A 19,614-nucleotide genomic window follows, 5' to 3' on the forward strand; every position below is an offset into this window, starting at 1 on the left:
CTAGTAAACTACAGCGTTTTTCTTCTTCTCTCCTCTCTTCTTCTTCTCTCTTCTTCTTAGGTCTCTTTGCCACTTATCTCCCTTCTGTGTTGCACGCCGCCGCGACGTTGTGTTGTTTTGATGATGCGTTTCGTCCCCGATCTGAATATCTTGGTTTAATAGTGGCTGGGAGGCCTGTGTTATAGATGGTGAGACGAGGCGCTTCCTGTCTGTACAGTAGAGAAGCGGAGAACGTGGTGTAATTCAATTGGCATCATTTTTTCGAGGGGTGGTGGTGGTGGGAGAATAGAATTGCTTTGAATTAGCGGGGAGCAGACCGGCGATGTTGCTGCTTTGTCTTGCAGGGGTTATGCCGTAGCTTCCATACAGTTTTTATTCAATCAACAAAACGTGTGGATACACACACACACACACACACTCACATACACACAAGTATGCACGAACGCGCACATTCACGCATACACGCATACACACATACACACATACACTCTCATCTCGGACAAGAGATGTGTATTTCATCAACTGTTCTCCTCTCCAGACCCTTTGGTTTCACCACTCTTCAAATACAAAGTCTTAGCTGTACCATGAACAACTCTCCTTCTCATCTAGAAGGCATATAAAACATACTTCTAGGAACAAAAGTTCCTCCATGAGATAAAATAAGTCATGTAGTCGGATATTTTCTGATTTTTTAGAATAGATTCATGTAAGTCGCTCTGGATAAGAGCACCTGCTAAACGATTAAAATGTATAAATGTAAGGTAAAAATTTGAAACTGAACTTTGATTTGTTGACCCCTTTTAAATAAAACATACCATAGAGTCTCTGCAACATAGAGATGTAGATCCATCAAACTCTGCTTCTTCCGTGATGTGAAACCCTCCTCCTCTGGAGACAGTGTGGCATCATTGATCTTCAGCTGGTTTCAGGTCGGGCATCTCTTCTCCATCTAATTGTACCTTTGTAAGAGCTGCCAATAAAGAGCTGGGCTGTTTGAAGACTGATGTCACAGGCCTCTGGGAGTGGTACGCTAACCCCCAGACAGCTCTCTCACGCACGCATGCACGCATGCACGCATGCACACACAAACACCCTGTCACTCTGATAGATGCTGGTCCAATAGAATCCACAACAGGTTAAACACCAGGCCTCATTAGATACCTCTCTGGCGGTTGGTGCAATTAAACAGGAAACCAACCATTGACCGGTAGTTCTGACTATGTGTTAGATAGGAGGAAGAAACTTCAAAGGGTTGAGTTAGATATCTGTATAATTTATATAATCATTTTCATTTCCCTACATTTTCCATATTACATTGAAAACCTCTCTTTATGTTGCCAGAATGAAGCACGACTCCAACCACTGACCAGTAGTTCTGACTAAGGAAGAGACGTAGCCCTTTCCTGCAGTCAATGTCCAAAAGTGCACTCTTTAGCCTCATGGGTGGAATGTTAGTAATATTATTCATAATTTCATAACTAATATAGATATTATTTTATTTGTCTACGAAAATCTGGTGTTCTATGTCAAACAGTTTTGTTATATTTCAGTCTTCTGTGATGTATATAAAGTGTAATATTGGGACGCGAACTCCAAATGTGTCACACCCTGGCCTTAGTATTCTTTGTTTTCTTTATTATTTTAGTTAGGTCAGGGTGTGACATGGGGAATGTATGTGTTTTTTGTAGTGTCTAGGGTGGTTGTAAGGTTTAGGGGGTTTATTAGAGTAGTTGGGTTTATGTTTAGTATAGAAGTCTAGCTGTGTCTATGGTTGCCTGAATGGTTCTCAATCAGAGACAGATGTCATTTATTGTCTCTGATTGGGAGCCATATTTAAGGCAGCCATAGGCACTAGGTTTTTGTGGGTAATTGTCTGTGTCTATGTTGCATGTTTGCACTTAGTCTTTTGATAGCTTCACGTTCGTCTGTTTGTTGTTTTGTTTCGTTGTCCTTCTTCCAATTAAAGAGAAGATGTATTTTCCACACGCTGCGCCTTGGTCCTCTCTCTCTCCCATTGACGATCGTGACAGAATTACCCACCTAAATCGGACCAAGCGGCGTGTCAAGCGGCAACAGGACCCACCTACACAGGATTTCTGGACATGGGAGGACGAATTGGATGGTAAGGGACCTTGGGCTCAACCAGGAGAATATCGCCGCCCCAAAGCTGAGCTGGAGGCAGCGAAAGCAGAGAGGCGGCGATATGAGGAGGCAGCACGGAAGCAAGGCTGGAAGCCCGTGAGTACAACCCAACATTTTCTTGGGGGGGGGCTAAGAGGTAGTGGGCCGAGGGCAGGTAGGAGACCTGCGCCCACTTCCCAGGCTAACCGTGGAGAGCGAGAGTACGGGCAGACACCGTGTTACGCAGTAGAGCGCATGGTGTCTCCTGTACGCGTGCATAGCCCGGTTCGGTACATTCCAGCTCCACGTATCGGCCGGGCTAGATTGAGCGTTGAGCCGGATGTCATGAAGCCGGCCCAACGCATCTGGCCACCAGTGCGTCTCCTCGGGCCGGCTTACATGGTACCAGCCTTACGCATGGTGTCCCCGGTTCGCCTACATAGGCCGGTGCGGGTTATTCCACCTCCCCGCACTGGTCGGGCGACGGGGAGCATACAACCAGGTAAGGTTGGGCAGGCTCAGTGCTCAAGGGAGCCAGTACGCCTGCACGGTCCGGTATTTCCGGCGCCACCTCCCCGCCCCAGCCCAGTACCACCAGTGCCTACACCACGCACCAGGCTTCCAGTGCGTTTCCAGAGCCCTGTTCCTCCTCCACGCACTAGCCCTATGGTGCGTGTCTCCAGCCCATTACCACCAGTGCCTACACCACGCACCAAGCCTCCTGTGTGTCCCCAGAGTCCTGTGCGTCCTGTTGCTGCTCCCCGCACTAGCCTAAAGGTGCGTGTCCTTAGCCCGGTACCTCCAGTTCCGGCGCCACGCACCAGGCCTATAGTGCGTCTCAGCCGGCCAGAGTCTGCCGTCTGCCCAGCGGCGCCTGAACTGCCCGTCTGCCCAACGCCGTCTGAACTGTCCGTCTGCCAAGCGCCGCATGAACTGCCCGTCTGGACTGAGCCTTCAAAGCCGCCCGTCTGCCATGAGCCTGCAAAGCCGCCCGTCTGCCATGAGCCTACAGAGCCGTCCGCCAGACAGGAGCCGCTAGAGCCTTCCGCCAGACCGGATCAGCCAGAGCCTTCCGCCAGACCGGATCAGCCAGAGCCTTCCGCCAGACCGGATCAGCCAGAGCCTTCCGCCAGACCGGATCAGCCAGAGCCTTCCGCCAGACCGGATCAGCCAGAGCCTTCCGCCAGACAGGATCAGCCAGAGCCATCCGTCTGCCAAGCACCATCTGAGCAATCCGTCTACCAAGCGCCATCTGAGCCATCCGTCTACCAAGCGCCATCTGAGCCATCCGTCTACCCAGCGCCATCTGAGCCATCCGTCTACCCAGCGCCATCTGAGCCATCCGTCTACCCAGCGCCATCTGAGCCATCCGTCTACCCAGCGCCATCTGAGCCATCCGTCTGCACAGAGCCATTAGAGCCGCCCGTCTGTCCCGAGCCGTCAGAGCCGTTAGTCAGTCAGGAGCCGCTAGAGCCATTCGTCAGTCAGGATCTGCCAGAGCCGCCAACCAGACAGGATCTGCCAGAGCCGCCAACCAGACAGGATCTGCCAGAGCCGCCAACCAGACGGGATCTGCCAGAGCCGCCAACCAGACAGGATCTGCCAGAGCCGCCAACCAGACAGGATCTGCCAGAGCCGCCAACCAGACAGGATCTGCCAGAGCCGCCAGCCAGACATGACCAGCCAGAGCCGTCAGCCAGCCAAGACCAGCCAGAGCCGTCAGCCAGCCAAGACCAGCCAGAGCCGTCAGCCAGCCAGGATCCGCCAGAGCCGTCAGCCAGCCAGGATCCGCCAGAGCCGTCAGCCAGCCAGGATCCGCCAGAGCCGTCAGCCAGCCAGGATCCGCCAGAGCCGTCAGCCAGCCAGGATCCGCCAGAGCCGTCAGCCAGCCAGGATCCGCCAGAGCCAGCCAGCCAGGATCCGCCAGAGCCAGCCAGCCAGGATCCGCCAGAGCCAGCCAGCCAGGATCCGCCCCTCAGTCCGGAGCTGCCGCCCCTCAGTCCGGAGCTGCCCCTTATCCCGGGGCTGCCCCTTGTCCCGGTGCTGCCCCTTGTCCCGGTGCTGCCCCTTGTCCCGGTGCTGCCCCTTGTCCTGCTGAGGCCTATTATTTTAGGTGGGGGTATTTGGAGGGTGGCCATTTGGAGGAGGCTACCAAAGCGGGTATGGACAATGGTGGAGTGGGGGCCACGTCCCGCACCCGAGCCGCCGCCATGATGGGGGCCCACCCCGGACCCTCCCCTTTCTATGTCAGTTTGTGCGGTCGGAGTCCGCACCTTTGGGGGGGGGGTACTGTCACACCCTGGCCTTAGTATTCTTTGTTTTCTTTATTATTTTAGTTAGGTCAGGGTGTGACATGGGGAATGTATGTGTTTTTTGTAGTGTCTAGGGTGGTTGTAAGGTTTAGGGGGTTTATTAGAGTAGTTGGGTTTATGTTTAGTATAGAAGTCTAGCTGTGTCTATGGTTGCCTGAATGGTTCTCAATCAGAGACAGATGTCATTTATTGTCTCTGATTTGGAGCCATATTTAAGGCAGCCATAGGCACTAGGTTTTTGTGGGTAATTGTCTGTGTCTATGTTGCATGTTTGCACTTAGTCTTTTGATAGCTTCACGTTCGTCTGTTTGTTGTTTTGTTTCGTTGTCCTTCTTCCAATTAAAGAGAAGATGTATTTTCCACACGCTGCGCCTTGGTCCTCTCTCTCTCCCATTGACGATCGTGACAAAATGTAATACATTTCAACTCTATATCTGACATGGTACAGGTGTCTTCTTTTTTTAAAGCCCATAACCATGTGTGTGAGCTGTGTACTTTTGTTTCAAAGTAGATTTGTTTAAGACTACCAAGAAACACTCTGTATGACCCTGATTTAGCCGACTGCAGTAAAAGGTTAAAAGGGTTTAGAGCTGTGAAACATCACAGCACAGTGGAAAAATTTACGGCAGCTTGAACAAAACTGGATGGTCTTCAGAGATAGACAGGATGGGTTGAGGGTAGCTGAAGGCTGGGACTAAAAACAAACAAAGGATAACTATTGTAAAATATACTGTTTCCATAAAATGTATATAGTATGCATAAGCGGGGGAGGGGTGGTAGGGTTAGTGGAAAATAATAAAGAAGGAACATGTAATATATATATATATACATATACTGTAAATATATTTAAAATAATAGATCTACAGTGTATATATTTACAAAAATATGTATATGGGGGATTGGAAATGATGCAGAGAACTACATTGACTGAAGCCACAATCTATCTGCAATATTAAAGCTGATCTACCCCCCCCCCCCCCCCCCCCACCCCCACCCCCCTTTCCAAAACAAATATATAACAGTACAATGTCATTCCTCTCTTCAGGACCAAATGTTAAAAAGGGCACAGCACAACTTCACTGGTGTGATGTTGCGGCCAGAGGATGGTGTATCTACTTAAACAGTATCTTTTAAATCACTGACCTCTGCTCTTTTGACTCTTCAGTACAAAATGTTAAAAAGGGTATATAGCACAACGTAATTGATGTTGAGGGCAGTCTGAGGATGCAGTATCTACATGTGCAAAGTGATTTGTAATTTACCCTCAGAATGGCCACCCCATGAATTACCTTAATTAAGAATACCACCTCAAGCACTTCCTATTGATCGACTGGATAGCCGAGGTAAAACACACACACACACACACACACACACACGCGCGCGCGCACACGCGCACGCGCACGCGCACGCGCGCACACACACACACACACACACACACAAAAAAACACACACACACGGTAAATCAGGAAGTAATGTTGGACAATTACAAAGGGGAGCCATTGGTGATTTATTGAGGCAATCCACGATTTCATTCCATAATTATTCTTTAACATAATTTCTGTTTCCTTTTAATGTGTCTTGGGTAGTTTTTTCCCCGTCTCTATCGTGTTTTGTATTTTTAATTTTTGCTTTTTGATGCTTTGTAACTTTTCATGCCTTGCCAATGGGCTCCAATGGAGCATTGGTTGCCTTTTTGAAAAGGAGTAATTTCCTTTTATGAGGGACGAGGGTGTGTATAAATATTTTCCAATTGATTAATACGATAAAACCATCGGCGCATCTTTGATACGGTTCCTACTGGGATCCTGGGTATTGTCATAATGGCAAGATTCAGGATTCAGACCCTGTGCGAGACATCCCTATCTGCCCCAGAGTGGTGGTTCGGTCCCACAGACTCCCTCTGTGTTTAATATTACAACACTGTTTACAGGGGCGAACCAAAGCGTAGGGAGTTGGGGGTTTGTGTTCCTGCTGGCACTGTGGGGACCCAAGTGTGTTTAAGGTTATGCAATCATCAACATCACAGATTGGTTGTTTTTCTGGTGATCTATCTTCAATCACGGTGTCGTTTTTAATGCATGTTGTCATTATAGATGGATGATTATTTGGAGTGTTGATGTTTGACTGTAACTTTAGACTTTGACTTTTCTTTATGAATGCTATATAAAGCCTTTATGAGTTGTAGTTTGTTCAAAGTGGGACCCAAACAGCTATTTAATCACTAGGCCCATGAACAGAATAATTCACAATGTATCACAGAAACTGTTTTTAACGCAAAGTGTGTTACGATTTTAAATGCACTTTAAATAAAGTTTGATTTCATTTGAATTTGATTTGTTTTTATAAACCGGAGAAATAAAGATGGTTAGAGGGTCACACTAAGAGTAAATCATCAGAAAAACATTTTTTCTCCATGTCCCAGAGGCCATTGCTCTCTTCTCTCTCTAACACCCAAAGAGTCATCTGGTGTTTATCCTGCTAAACAGGAAAGAAAATCCAGCAGTTCCTCAAAACCACCGCTGTGACCTGCAGTCTTGGTTTAAAATACCCAACATTTAAACTTTTTAATTGCTTAATGTATAATGCATATGGACTTAGAATCTAGATGCTAACTTATTGCTGCTCATTCAGGGGGTTCCTCCTTTCAGTGAAGCAGGGGCAAAGTGTTGAGGAAAGGGGGGTGAAGTGTTGAGGAAAGGGGGGCAAAGTGTTGAGGAAAGGGGGGTGAAGTGTTGAGGAAAGGGGGGCAAAGTGTTGAGGAAAGGGGGGCAAAGTGTTGAGGAAAGGGGGGCGAAGTGTTGAGGAAAGGGGGGTGAAGTGTTGAGGAAAGGGGGGTGAAGTGTTGAGGAAAGGGGGGCAAAGTGTTGAGGAAAGGGGGGTGAAGTGTTGAGGAAAGGGGGGTGAAGTGTTGAGGAAAGGGGGGTGAAGTGTTGAGGAAAGGGGGGCAAAGTGTTGAGGAAAGGGGGGTGAAGTGTTGAGGAAAGGGGGGTGAAGTGTTGAGGAAAGGGGGGTGAAGTGTTGAGGAAAGGGGGGCGAAGTGTTGAGGAAAGGGGGGTGAAGTGTTGAGGAAAGGGGGGTGAAGGGTTGAGGAAAGGGGGGTGAAGTGTTGAGGAAAGGGGGTGAAGTGTTGAGGAAAGGGGAGTGAAGTGTTGAGGAAAGGGGGGTGAAGTGTTGAGGAAAAGGGGGGTGAAGTGTTGAGGAAAGGGGGGTGAAGGAAAGTGGAACGCATGTGGCACGTCTGCTTGCTTTACTTTTCCATTACACTCTTTTTAAAAGGGGACTGTCTCCATTGAAATATTTTTCAGCCTTTTTGAAAAATATTTTAGTTGTTGAGATGATCTGACAAAGGTTACCCATCACCCGATAGTAGATGATAAACAGAGAGAAGGAAAGAGAGAGAGAAAAAGAGAGATTGAGAGAGAGGCTGTCTGTGAGCAATCTAACTTGTGTCCTGGTTTCTCCCTGCTAGATAATGATCTCTTGAAACAGTATGTTCTCTTCTCTCCCTTCTCACTCTTTTTTGTTCCTCCAGTAGCTGTGTGTGGGTGTGTGTGTGTGTGTGTGTGTGTGTGTGTGTGTGTGTGTGTGTGTGCGTGTGTGTGTGTGTGTGTGTGTGTGTGTGTGTGTGTGTGTGTGTGTGTGTGTGTGTGTGTGTGTGTGTGTGTGTGTGTGTGTGTGTGTGTGTGTGTGTGAGATGAAAGCTAGTTCCGGGGCTAAGGTACGCTCCAGCGCTGCATCTGACTAAGACAGGTGGTAGAAATGGAGATGACTGGCGGAGACTAAAGACAATACAAATATGAAGTGAAAACGCTACTGGCACGCCTCCTCTGTTCTTAACACATGAAGCCCCGGGACAATCAATTATTCATCCTTTTGTGAGTGTGTGTGTGTGTATTTGTGTGTGTGTGTGAGAGAGAGAGAGAGAGAGAGAGAGAGGAGGTGTCTGTTGCAGTTAAAGAGCAAGCCCCTCGTTGTCGTGGCAGGGGCCCAGGTCTGTCAGTGCTCTGTCAGTGCTCTCTCTCTCTCTCTCTCTCTCTCTCTCTCTCTCTCTCTCTCTCTCTCTCTCTCTCTCTCTCTCTCTCTCTCTCTCTCTCTCTCCACGTAAAGCCCTCCTGCCTGAGCTGTTCTAATGATGGGATCAGGGGGCCACATTTGGTGGCTAAAGTGCAGCTTCAGTTATGAAAAGAAAAAAGAAAGAAAGAGCGAGAAGGGAGAGAAAGAAAAGACGAGGACGTTGTGGGCGAGGAGGAGAGAAAAAGGGGGGAAAGCTTTGTACACTGGGGGTGTTTTTCAAAGAAGTGCAGACTCGAAGCCATTGGGAGACTCCTTTGACTTTAATCTTGGGCTGCTCCTTTGAAAATTATGGCCGAGGACCACGGTTGCTTCATTAAAAGACTTGTTCTTCTCTCTTCTTGTGTAGTTTCAGCCAGATTCTTTCTCTCCTCGCTCGGTGCTGATTTCAGCTTTCCCCCTCGGTGCCTCCCATCCCACTACTGATGCACTCCTGAGCATCTTGACACCCACGTGTTAAGGGCCATCCACTTTGGAGTGTGTGTTGGAGGGTGGGTGTGCACATGTGCATGCGTGTGTGTGTGTATGTGTTTCTGGCTACATATGTAAATAGAATGTAAATTGGACTTGATATCCTTCCTGTTGGCATTATGGTAGGCACCTCTCCGCCCCCTCTGCCAGGGTTCTCACCTCAATTAATTACCAACTTGAGTTTAGATGCACTAGTCTTGTGTTTCAGTTCGTTTGTAGTAAATGATGTTCAGTTAATGAGTTGTTGTTGATCGGGTAGAGATCAATGTACTGAATTAAATGTAAAATACCTTTTCACTAGTGTCTGTAGACAGGCTCAAGTACATCAGAGACCTCAGGTTGGTCTCTGGTTCTTCCCTTCATAAAGGAAAGGTCACTGGAGCAGACTTTCTCTCTCTCTCCCTCTCTCTGTCTCTCTTCCTCTCTCTCTTGCTCTCTCTCTCTCTCTCTCTGTCTCTCTTCTTCTCTTGCTCTTCTTTCCCTCTCTTCTCTTTGCTCTCTATTGTGCAGATTAGATGCTGGGGCCGTTTGAAACAGAGGTAGAGAGGAGGGCCTGTGTGAAATGCCAAACTAGGTACTAATCGATCCCTTGCTGTGTTCGCACACTGAGAATGCACCAATCAGGGCACAGCAAGCTGCCTCTAATGACCCCAACCAGGCCACCCACACACACACACACTGGAGCGGGGATCTGTTGCATTTCTCTTTCTCTCATTGGCTACAGTATTTCCCCCTGTGTTAAATATACTGTACACGCACGCACGCACGCACGCACGCACGCACGCACGCACGCACGCACGCACGCACGCACGCACGCACGCACGCACGCACGCACGCACGCACGCACGCACACACACACACACACACACACACACACACACACACACACACACACACACACGTTGAGTGGTAAATGCTTTATGAAGCAGCTAGTTGTGTAAGTAAAGGTACTAGTGTAATTCCCCAAAGCCCTTTCAGCAGGATGCTACTGCAGGTTGTGATCCTCTGTAAACCGTGGGCTTTAACAGTATGCACTATTCATGCGGCACTAGTGCTGCTGTCTGCTAGTTTAAAGGCAGGGTAGGGCGTGTGTGTGTGTGTGTGTCAATGAAACTCAACGTTGTGTGTGTGTGTGTGTGACAGACGTCTCACCTCGTTGGGGGTTTTAACCTGCGAGAGCTAAACGAGCAGTGACAACAGCAAGGTGGAGCTCACGGGTCTCCTCTCAGAAGGTATTTCTCCTCAGCATGACTGAGGAAGACGCAGCAGAACACACCTCGCCAAAATGACACCTGCAAAGACCAACAGTGACACATAGGATTTCAGTTAAGCAGAATGAAATTGCAGCAATAAAAGTCATAGCATTGAATGTTCCTACAAATAATGGTGATCTGCATTCGATTAAAAAGGTCGGTATCATATTTTTAGGCGGCAAATCTGTCCAATGTTGAAATGAACATCTGAAGACATGGAATGTTCTTTTGTAAATGTTTATTTCATTATATTCACAATAGATGTCACTACTGTGTGACATTTCCTTTATTCCTTCTTATTCTAGGTTACTGGACGACCTTACAGACGCAATCCGTAGCGGTGAAACTGCCTCGTCCATTTTCAATATTACAACAACAAAGACGTTACTTCAAACAACCAGCACAGTTTCTTTCTCCCTCTGACATCACAGCACGCGTGACATCACAGCAGAGTGCTACCATTTTTTTTTTTTTTACCTCGTTGGATGCTCATTTCCTCAACGCAAAAACAATAACAAATGCCCTGGGTCGGCCAGTGGCGCTGTTTCGCCTATCGCGGATCTCAGCTTTAACATGAACAAGCACTTCCTGAAGATTACCATACTGTTGCTCTAGAAACCGACCCACACTGCATGTTATTGTTGCTGGTACTGTATCCTTTGGACCCTAACCCATGTAGTTATTCTCAACTTTTCACATGAAAGCTTCTCATCAAAGAGGGAGAGGAGCTACGCTAGGCTGGGGTAGTGTTTTGGGGATACACAGTCACATGTGGAATAGAGGGAGTTCTTCTTGTCTTCTCATCATAAGAATTATTGTGCGCTTACAGATGGAAGATGGGGCCCGTCTTAGGAAAGAGAAGAAGAGCACACAGAACTCCCCAACATTTGGACAGAGTGTGAAATGTTCAACTGAACCGACAATATTGTTGATGTGCACCATCGGAGGCTGGTGGGAGGAGCTATAGGAGGACAGTCTCATTGGAATGGAATAAATGGGACGGAGTCAAACGTGTGGTTTACATATGTTTGATGTGTTTGATGCTGTTACATTAATTCAATTCCAGCCATTACAATGAGCCCGTCCTCCAATAGCTCCTCCGACCAGCCTCCTCTGATGCATTGATAGACACTTTGTTGTAGATTGTTTGTAACTAAATCATGTGTTACATACAATCTACAGCAAGCTGTCTATCAATGCATCAACTCAAAACAGTACATAAAAGAACAATAACAACCCATGGATACATTTTAAAATCCATCAGTTTCACATTTGCTACGGTTAGTTGTTGAGTAATTGCAGTGTCAGCATGATAATTGATGATTATAATCAGTGGTGTGAAGCACTTAAGTAAAAAATACTTGAAAGTACTACTTAAGTACTCTACTATTTCTATTTTCCAACTTTAACATTTACTTCATTACATTCCTAAAGAAAATAATGTACTTTTTACTCCATACACTTTCCCTGACACCCAAAAGTACTTCTTATATTTTAACAGGAAAATGGTTCAATTCACACACTTGTCAAGAGAACATCCCTGGTCATCCCTACTACCTCTGATCTGGCGGACTCACTAAACACAAATGCTCGTTTGTTAATTATGTCTGAGTGTTTGAGTGTGCCCCTGGCTATCCGTCAGAAAATTGTGCCGTCTGGTTTGCTTATTATAAGGAATTTGAAATGGTTAAAACTTTTACTTTTGATACTTAAGTATATTTTAGCAATTGCATTTACTTTTGATACTTAAGTATATTTAAATCCAAATACTTTTAGACTTTTACTCAAGTAGAATTTTACGGGGTGACTTTCAATTTTACTTGAGTCACTTTCTATTAAGTTATCTTTACTTTTACTCAAGTATGACAATTGAGTACTTTTTCCACCACTGATTATAATTAAGGAAGTGTCCAAACAGTAAAGAAAAACAACGATGTAATCCTCCTATCCATCTCCACATCCAGTGTGGTCAACACTCACATTCCACTGTTGCTATAGTAGCACAACAAAACTCAAACTGTCTCCCCGGAATGTTTACATGAAACAGACATAGAGATGGAGGCGTCCCTTTGATCAATCAATCCATATACAAATCCTACTGTAGCTGTAGGGAGCCCTGCAATTGGTTACACAGAGATCAAACGGTGTCAAATCATCACCGCCAACCGCCAGCGAATCATAAGCCCCACCGCTCTGCAGTGATGGGCAACAGTCACCACAGTCACAGCAGTCACAGCAGTCACAGCAGTCACAGCGGTAATTAGACCTTAGTCACATTGTTATCTCTCTGTTTATCCTACAGCTGAGTTAGAAAGAGAGAGAGAGAGAGGGAGAGAAAGGGAGAGAGGCTGCTGTGTACACAGTACGTCTCATTGCTACCTTACACTCGAAGTCAGGCTGCTTTTTTCAATGTCTGTGTGTTTTTGTTATTTATTCTTTGGGTATTTATGAACCATAAATGTTGCCTTGTTGTCGGCGAATGGAAATTGCACCTGACATCCCCAATGTGGCAGTAGTGTTCTTGTTACAAAAGAACCTGTATGTAGAAGGATGGTGCACACAAGGTGCTATCCCAGTGTGGGGCATTATGGGTATGAGTCTGAGTGGACATTGTTGGACACGTTGTGCTGTTACTACAGTCAAGTCAGTTACACCTGGTTGTCATGGATACAGTGGTCAGGTTTGAGTTGAAGTGTTGAGGTTTACAACATCTCTTTCTCCTGTTCTTGTTCCTAGTTGGAGCTCTGCCCCATGCTGCGTACCACTCTTTTAGCCTCAAACAAGTCCATCCATCGGCTTTGTTTTAGCCTCTATGGGGACTCCCCCCCCCCCCCCCCAAAAAAAATGTTTTATGTTTTGGAAAGCAAGCAGGCTGAGCGCAAGTAGAGTAGCAGACTTTGGAATCAATAGTGTCTTTTCTTCTCCAACTTGATTTAAATGAGAACTACCAGGACTCTGAAGTTCCCCCTCTTCTCTGTCATGTTTGTCTTAAAAGAATGAGCAGTGGAGGGCTGGATGCACAACGCACCGACTCTAAAGGCCCATACTGTTACCATTGGCCTATTAATTATTTAATGCAAATAATAATTGAGTATGCGGTTTGTGCGGGCAAATTTGAGTCAAAAAAAAGGGTGGGGGTGAGAAATATTTCGGTGAGGAAAATAAAATGAGATGTTACACAAGCTTCTTTCTTGTATGGCGGTCCCTGCGGGCGAACGCTAGAGCCAATCCCCTCAAGAGCCGTACACACCATCTCGTCGAGCAGGCTGTGTGGATGAGTTAGGTTCCATCAACCTCTCTCCTCTCCCCAGCGCAATTGTAGCTGTCAACGTGTAATCAGACTAGGTTTTCTCTGGGTAAACGGTGCGCTAACAAGCTATCGCTACCTCAGTCTCCTCTTTAATCGCATCCTCGTAAGTCTTCGTCCTCACCAACCAACCGGAAACTATAATATAGCCTATTTTTAGGGCCAGGCTGAACGGTGCGTGGTGAACAGGAAGAAGCGGGACAGTTTGCATGTCGCACACCGCAGAAATAGATGATATTAAAGATTCCCCTAGCCATGGCTGTTCTTAGGCTCCAGCTCCGACCCAGCGCCACCAGAGACAGTCAATAATTCATTTCAAGGGATTCAGCAGATATTTCTTCACCCCCATATTGATGAAATAAGAAGTCTCTCATATAACTCGGTACTTAGTCTGTAGGCTAATTCAGGACCGGGGATAGAGGAAGGGGATGGGTTTTGGGAGAAAGGAGCCAATGGGGTTTTGGGTTTAATAAGGTTCCCACGCTGACTTTCACTTCCTCTTTTCCCTCCCTTCTGTCTCTCAGATCTCTATTTCTCTTTATTTTTTATTTTTATCTGTCTCTGTCTCTGTCTCTGTCTCTGTCTCTCTCTCTCTCTCTTTCTCTCTCTCTCTCTCTCTCTGTCTCTCTCTGTCTCTCTCTCTCTCTCTCTCTCTCTCTCTCTCTCTCTCTCTCTCTGTCTCTCTCTGTCTCTCTCTCTCTCTGTCTCTCTCTCTCTCTCCTCTCTCTGTCTCTGTCTCTGTCTCTGTCTCTGTCTCTGTCTCTGTCTCTGTCTCTGTCTCTCTGTCTCTGTTGCCTGGTCCCTGGTAGACTGGTCCTGGGTAGATGGGTGTGTGTTTTCTAGTCAGGCGTGTGCAGCCAGCGGTCAACCCTGCAGCCATGCCAGCCTGACGTCTCACACCATCTCTGTCTCATCATATCTTTAATGGGCACCTCCCTAGAGCAGACCTGCTGGGGTGTTCACACAGACACAGCCTCAGGACTTGACTTCAGAGTGATATAAAATGGAGTGTTTTAGTGTAGTCAACGAGAGGGTCTGGACCACAGGGCCTTGACTCAGTTTAAGGGTACTAATTATGAAGCGCACATGAGACAGAATGATTGAAAAGACTCTATAGTGAAATTATAGTAAAAATGGTTTTATCATCACACTGCTATAACAATCAATTAAATTGCAGTATGCAAAGGATGCAGCCGTGACACACACACACACACACACACACACACACACACACACACACACACACACACACACACACACACACACACACACACACACACACACGAGAGAATGAATCAGTGAGTGCCTGTGGACATTGTCATGGTGGAACATATTAGCGCGGGCGCCAGATTCCTCAGTGCTTTATGTGTGTAATTTCCCCCTGATGGCGTAGTGCTCAGTTCAGTGTGGAGGGAGGAGCTGATGTAGAGAGATGAGGGGGCTGGAGACAGGAGTGCTGCCCCCAGTAATGAGGCCTTTTATAGGCTTTAATTTGTCCTGGCTCCCCTGGGAGACTGATGGATGGCGCTCTTTATCCTCTCTCCCCATCTGTGATGCAGACCCCTGTATTTATACCCCACTAACAAGTAGCGTCCCTAACATTATGGGCTACGGCTTCTGGCTGCTGTGTGGTTCACATCCATGAAAAGAGATAGGTAGATAGCTACACTGTCGCCCTGAGTTGTGTTCTATTGACTACCTAGGGATGGATATTAGAACAGGGACTTTTATTATATGTTGAATGGGTTGGATTCGTTGTGGAAAGCAGGCAGTAATGTACCTAAGTGTGTGTGTGTGTGTGTGTGTGTGTGTGTGTGTGTGTGTGTGTGTGTGTGTGTGTGTGTGTGTGTGTGTGTGTGTGTGTGTGTGTGTGTGTGTGTGTGTGTGTGTGTGTGTGTGTGTGTGTGTGATGTGTGCAAGCTTTTGCATGTCTCTGTGTGTTGTCTAATAGCCCTCCTCATCCCTCTCTTCTCTTCTTCTCTTCCTATTCTTCATGTGTTTCTTTTCTTTTCAGTGAGGGGTGGAAAACAGAGAGAACATTTCGCCCAAAGGCAGCTCATTGTGAATTCTGTCTGACTCCTGGTGGGCTTGACTCTGGGGAAATGAAATGTAGAAACTAACTTTAAAGTTTAACACCGGTTGGCAGTTTTGGCAAGTGATAAATATGGCCAAGCTAATTTAGTCTGAAAGGCTCGATGGACAGAAATAGCAGGGTAATGCACACATCTAACTACACCGCTTTCAAAGGAGCGTGTGTGTGCATGGGCAGGAGGCTGTTGCAGCAGGCTGATCACTAGAAATAGACTTCCATTTCTGACGTTTGAAAAGGTCCTGAGACCGTCGTTATATTCCTTCCTCATGTTAATTGCCTAGCACTTGCGTGAACTCATGATGCTAGGAGTGCACTTCTCTGACCCCAGCTTGCTGCTCAGGCCACTGCACCACAACAGTTCACAATGCTCTAGCAAGCCGGGAGAATATATATATACAGTATATATATCTTTTTTTAATTTTTAAGGGGTGGATCAGCTTAATATTGCAGAAAGAATGTTGCTTCCATCAATGTAATTGTCTGCATCATTTCCAATCCCCTATATTTTTGGGGTAAATATACACTGCTCAAAAAAATAAAGGGAACACTAAAATAACACATCCTAGATCTGAATGAATGAAATATTCTTATTAAATACTTTTTTCTTTACACAGTTGAATGTGCTGACTACAAAATCACACAAAAATGATCAATGGAAATCAAATTTATCAACCCATGGAGGTCTGGATTTGGAGTCACACTCAAAATTAAAGTGGAAAACCACGCTACAGGCTGATCCAACTTTGATGTAATGTCCTTAAAACAAGTCAAAATGAGGCTCAGTAGTGTGTGTGGCCTCCACGTGCCTGTATGACCTCCCTACAACGCCTGGGCATGCTCCTGATGAGGTGGCGGATGGTCTCCTGAGGGATCTCCTCCCAGACCTGGACTAAAGCATCCGCCAACTCCTGGACAGTCTGTGGTGCAACGTGGCATTGGTGGATGGAGCGAGACATGTTGTCCCAGATGTGCTCAATTGGATTCAGGTCTGGGGAACGGGCGGGCCAGTCCATAGCATCAATGCCTTCCTCTTGCAGGAACTGCTGACACACTCCAGCCACATGAGGTCTAGCATTGTCTTGCATTAGAAAGAACCCAGGGCCAACCGCACCAGCATATGGTCTCACAAGGGGTCTGAGGATCTCATCTCGGTACCTAATGGCAGTCAGGCTACCTTTGGCGAGCACATGGAGGGCTGTGCGGCCCCCCAAAGAAATGCCACCCCACACCATGACTGACCCACCGCCAAACCGGTCATGCTGGAGGATGTTGCAGGCAGCAGAACGTTCTCCATGGCGTCTCCAGACTCTGTCACGTCTGTCACATGTGCTCAGTGTGAACCTGCTTTCATCTGTGAAGAGCACAGGGCGCCAGTGGCGAATTTGCCAATCTTGGTGTTCTCTGGCAAATGCCAAACGTCCTGCACGGTGTTGGGCTGTAAGCACAACCTCCACCTGTGGACGTCGGGCCCTCATACCACCCTCATGGAGTCTGTTTCTGACCGTTTGAGCAGACACATGCACATTTGTGGCCTGCTGGAGGTCATTTTGCAGGGCTCTGGCAGTGCTCCTCCTAATCCTCCTTGCACAAAGGCGGAGGTAGCGGTCCTGCTGCTGGGTTGTTGCCCTCCTACGGCCTCCTCCACGTCTCCTGATGTACTGGCCTGTCTCCTGGTAGCGCCTCCATGCTCTGGACACTACGCTGACAGACACAGCAAACCTTCTTGCCACAGCTTGCATTGATGTGCCATCCTGGATGAGCTGCACTACCTGAGCCACTTGTGTGGGTTGTAGACTCCGTCTCATGCTACCACTAGAGTGAAAGCACCGCCAGCATTCAAAAGTGACCAAAACATCAGCCAGGAAGCATAGGAACTGAGAAGTGGTCTGTGGTCACCACCTGCAGAACCACTCCTTTATTGGGGGTGTCTTGCTAATTGCCTATAATTTCCACCTTTTGTCTATTCCATTTGCACAACAGCATGTGAAATTTATTGTCAATCAGTGTTGCTTCCTCAGTGGACAGTTTGATTTCACAGAAGTGTGATTGACTTGGAGTTACATTGTGTTGTTTAAGTGTTCCCTTTATTTTTTTGAGCAGTGTATATATCTATACACGCATGCATACATATACACATATATACATACACATACCTATATAGACATACATACTTTTTTAAAGAATATACCTTTATTATTATTCCCCGCAAACCCTACCACTGATCCCCCAATTGGAGTAAACTGATAAACACTTCTGCTTTTACCTTCAATCTTATACACATTTTACAGATGCAGTCTACTTTACAATAGTTCTCTCTTGTTTGTTCTTAGTCCTTCCTCTATTTCTAATGTCCATCCAGTTTGATTTCTATTTGTAACTGTGCTATTTCACAAAAGTTCCGAACCTATATACATTTTACAGATCCCGTATGTTTTACATTGTTTATCTTGTTATTAGTCCCACCCTTCAGCTCCATTCAACCCCTCCCATCTATCTCTCAACATCATCCATTTCGGATTTCTATTTGCCATATATTTTTCAACTGTGCTGTGATGCTTCACAAAATAATTGAACCTTCCTATTCTCATAGCTTCTACAGATTGTTAATTAAAAATAAACATTTTTGCTAAAATAATTATTATATTATTGATTGATTGACTATGGCTTTTCAAATCACCCAGTATTGCTATCTGTAGCGTTCGTTCTAGGCAAATGTTGCAATTCTTCAGCCATTCCTGGACCTGTGACCAAAAACGAGCTACATATGGACAATACCAAAATAAATGATCTAATGACTCTGCCTCCTCACAGCAGAATCTGCAGAGCTGGGAAGATTGTATCCCCCATATATATAACATTCTATTAGTTGCAAGAATTTTGTATAGTAATTTAAATTGAAAAATTTGAAGTTTTGAATCCGGCGTTGCTTTGCGTATCAATTCATAAACCATGTGCCATGGAATGGGTACATGGAAAATCTTTTCCCAACTATTTAGCAATTTATATGGCACAGCTGTCAGTTTTTTGGTCCTTAAATGAAATTGGTATATGTTTTTATTTATCACACTTTTCTTTAACCATTTATGTTCTTTAATACAGGGCCGACATACAAGTTCCTTACTTTTTTCCCCTTCTACTTGCCTGTGGTAATGCTGCAATTAATTGGTTGAAATTTTGGGTAGAGCAGAGAATACTGAATGCTACTTGACACCTTGCTGGCTGGCTGATGTTTGATGATTCAGTCACTGCACAGGGAGCTTATCATTCTACCTGTCTGTCTATCTCTCTATCTACCTCTCTATCTACCTCTATCTATCTCTCTATCTATCTATCTCTCTATCAATTCAATTCAAGGGGCTTTATTGGCATGAGAAACATATGTTAACATTGCCAAAGCAAGTGAAGTTGATAATATACAAAAGTGAAATAAACAATAAAATGAACAGTAAACATTACACTTACAGAAGTTCCAAAAGAATAAAGACATTACAAATGTCATATTATGTATATATACAGTGTTGTAACAATGTGCAAATGGTTAAAGTACGAAAGGGAAAATAAATAAGCATAAATATGGGTTGTATTTACAATGGTGTTTGTTCTTCACTGGTTGACCTTTTCTTTTGGCAACATGTCACAAATCTTGCTGCTGTGATGGCACACTGTGGTATTTCACCCAATAGATATGGGAGCTTATCAAAATCGGGTTTGTTTTCGAATTCTTGGTGGATCTGTGTAATCTGAGGGAAATATGTGTCTCTAATATGGTCATACATTTGGCAGGAGGTTAGGAAGTGCAGCTCAGTTTCCACCTAATTTTGTGGGCAGTGTGCACATAGCCTGTCTTCTCTTGAGAGCCAGGTCTGCCTACGGCGGCCTTCCTCAATAGCAAGGCTATGCTCACTGAGTCTCTGTTTAAGGCCAAATAGCATTCTAGTTTGCTCAGTTTTTTTGTTAATTCTTTCCAATGTGTCAAGTAATTATCTT

Source organism: Salvelinus namaycush, chromosome 42, assembly GCF_016432855.1.
Source record: "Salvelinus namaycush isolate Seneca chromosome 42, SaNama_1.0, whole genome shotgun sequence".
Classification (NCBI taxonomy): Eukaryota; Metazoa; Chordata; class Actinopteri; order Salmoniformes; family Salmonidae; genus Salvelinus; species Salvelinus namaycush.